We start from the raw sequence: 2,942 nt of genomic DNA, 5'->3' as shown, positions 1-2,942 counted from the left end.
CCCAATTCAGGGTTACCAAAAAACTTTAATGCCGCTCTGGGAAGCGTTTTTTTTTTTTTTTTTTTTTTTTTGTGCCACTGACCAAAGAAAATCACTGCAATCACAAACGAAATCATTACCGGGGACGAACCACAGGCGGTGCTATCAAGCGATGCGGACAGATGCTGTACCTGTTGGAAATCCACAGTTAATTTCCGCACAGAAATCCATCGGTCTCTTTTTGTGCAGCGTCATGACAGCTCACTTCAACTTCTGCACACTCACCTTGTTGTTCCAGGAGGTTCTCTGAGAAACCATTTAGGCAACGCGCACCGCCTTGAGGCAGCAGTGTTTACTGAGGCCTCGGGATTCAAGCCAGAATGTAAGAGCTTTCAACTGGCACACTTTCAAACTGGATCAACAGAGGAAAATAGAAACCTCGGAGGCGCTCGTGACATTAGAAGTACGTTAGCAGCTTTGTCTACGCCACAGTTCGGCCTCCAGAGCACTGAGGAATTACGCCATCAGGCCAAAGCAGGCATTGCTGCAGGCAAAAATAGCTATTTGAAGATGAAGTAGCAGCAAGGTGAGGCTGACGCAGCTTCTCTCCATTTATTCTCAGAGGGTTGTAGGATTGTAAAGGAGGCGTACGAGTTGCAATTTTACACATCGCATTGAATTTACACATTCCTGTATGGGATGCAAACAAACAGTTGCGAGAGCAGTTTGCTGAGAGTCCTGGAGGGAGTTCTCCACAGTCTGCAAACGTCCCCTTGATGTCTGTGGGGTTATTTCTGCTCTGGCTTTGAGACCCAAAATCTTCGGGATGATTTCCACTTCATGAAATGCTCGTGCAAATAATCTGCAGCAAGCTGGAAGAAACAGAACTATCAAGTTTGATTTGGGTTCAAACCGTCAGAGTCGGCGTGACGGCGTTCTCCTCGAAGAGAGTTAAGATCAGAACGTTTCTGCCACTTTTGTTTTAGGCGTTTTCTGAGGTAAGGGTGTAATACAGAGTCATTGCCAGGAATTATTTTGTGTGTTAAATCTGTGTTACTTCGAACCGTCACAGCAGCAAAAGTGAAATCTAGAGCATTCACAGGAACAGAACATTATGACGAAAGTTGACTAGAGACACTTTAGGGTTTATTTCAGGACATCAACATGTATTCATCTGACTATTTATTTCAGAGGGGCGTGAACATTATAATTTCATTTCTGAGGAGCAAACATGAAACCATTACCTCACACATGTGGAGACAAGAGTCAAACAAGGATAGAGCAGCGGTTCACAACCCTGGTCCTCTAGAACATGAGACGGGGAGAAACAGACTGAACGAGCGGTGAGCAATGAGTCTGTGAGGTAGATACAAAGAGGAAGGAGTGAAGGAACTAAGCAGGAAAACTGACTGCAGCTGGGAACAAAGCGAGTGAGGCTGGATGCGGTGAATGACTGGCAGCTGGGGAAGAGGAGTTAGTGGCAAAGTGGCTTAAGGCAAAAACAAAGATGAGACTAGAAGGGAGGTAACAGCAGAGGAAACATCCAACACTTAAAAACAGAAACTAAACTAGCAGAAGGAATAAATCATACTGGAGGAAATAGTGAAATTAAGAAAATAAACAACTAAGGCAGAAGTCCAGAGCTAAAAGGGATATGACAATAAAGTGCTTGGTGTTGATCGTGAGAACTGGCTTTTCCTTCCTCCACATGCTCAAATCTGTATTCACCTTACAGATGTCTAAGTAGAAATAAACTGGTTAAACATCTATTATACACGTGTCAAACTCAAGGTCCATGGGCCAAAACTGGCCCACTATAGCTTTTCATGTGGCCCTCTAGATTCCAGATTAAGCACTAAGTGTGCTTAAATATTATGTTATCAATCAAATCAATTCAGTTTTTATCTTTTTACTGGCAAATTATATCAATCAGCCCTTCCAGTTTCTTGAGAATTATCATGGAAATTCACGCAAAATCAACAAATCCACTTTTTTACACTAATATATAAATGGAGTTTTATTATAAATTTTTCTCAAAAATTGTCAAAAACGCTCTTCCTTGTATTAAACAGCAGCCTTAGCCTTAACTGATGTCAGATTATAGTCCATGATCTATACAGCAAGTAAAAAAGTCTCATTTACCCCCATAAATAAATACAAAAATCATACATATTTCCAAATTAGTACCACAGACATGTAATTTTTATTGTAAAAAAAAAAAAAAAAATCACAGAAAGTATCACAAAGTCCAGGATGGTCTGAAAAGATGTTCAATATTATTTAATTTTGAGAATTAACTGAAGAGTTTGTTAACAGGTTTTATTAATATATTCTGGCACAACCGGCCCTTTAAGAGCATCCATGATCTTGATTAAACATCCCTGATCTATTAACATGTTGCTGCGACATAAACGACCCAGGACAAATGTCCCTTCTTTACTTTTAGTGTTCATTTTACATTTATCTCAGATTATGAGATTTTGCTTTACTGTCCGAATGCAATAAAGCAAGGATTCAAAAAAAAAACCAACCTGCAAATGTAATTCATCACAACGTATAGTTTTTACAAGTGTCGACTTCATCAGACACCATCACAATGATCTAAATAAAGCTGCGTCAGCCTCGAGGTGTGTGGATGCTCAATGAACCAGGAAATATGGCATTGTCACATTATTGCTACATGGGGGGAAAGTAAGGCGCTGCTCTGCTCAGTGGTTTTTATTCTTCACTGCACTATACCACTCGAACTTATCTGCACTCAACATCTGCTCTGAGAACTCGGTGACTAGTCTTACTTTAATGAATTTTTAAGAAGGTTGCATTTTGAAGGTCGAAGAGTGGACCTGCATGTTTGTTTTATGGTTGAAGCTGCATTGTGTGTTGTGGTGGTGGTGATGGTGGTGGTGGGGGGGGGGGGTTTAAATGGGCAGCATAAAGAATCAAACAAGAGGAAATAAAACATC

At 40.7% G+C, this 2,942-nt stretch overlaps 2 protein-coding genes across 4 annotated transcripts in view; one reads left to right on the top strand and one right to left on the bottom strand.

Moving 5' to 3' along the window:
* LOC106938987 (voltage-gated potassium channel subunit beta-1-like) overlaps positions 1–2,942 on the top strand; it is a 49,917-nt gene that overhangs the window by 5,686 nt on the left and 41,289 nt on the right. The window lies entirely within an intron of this gene.
* Positions 1–2,942, bottom strand: part of LOC106938988 (cerebellin-4-like) — a 30,490-nt gene that overhangs the window by 23,885 nt on the left and 3,663 nt on the right. The window contains exon 1 of one of the 3 annotated variants that reach the window (XR_001422736.1): positions 1,224–1,839. The exons of the other annotated variants lie outside the window; for them this stretch is intronic. The gene's annotated coding sequence lies outside the window, so the exon portion shown is untranslated. Of the gene's footprint in view, positions 1–1,223; positions 1,840–2,942 lie in introns of those variants that run through there. 3 annotated transcript variants of the gene reach the window in all.

This window comes from Poecilia latipinna, unplaced genomic scaffold, assembly GCF_001443285.1.
Source record: "Poecilia latipinna isolate Pla-1442-1.1 unplaced genomic scaffold, P_latipinna-1.0 Scaffold2743, whole genome shotgun sequence".
In the NCBI taxonomy this organism is placed as follows: domain Eukaryota; kingdom Metazoa; phylum Chordata; class Actinopteri; order Cyprinodontiformes; family Poeciliidae; genus Poecilia; species Poecilia latipinna.
Note: the sequence above shows the minus strand (reverse complement) of the source record. Positions and strands in the feature narration are given on the sequence as shown.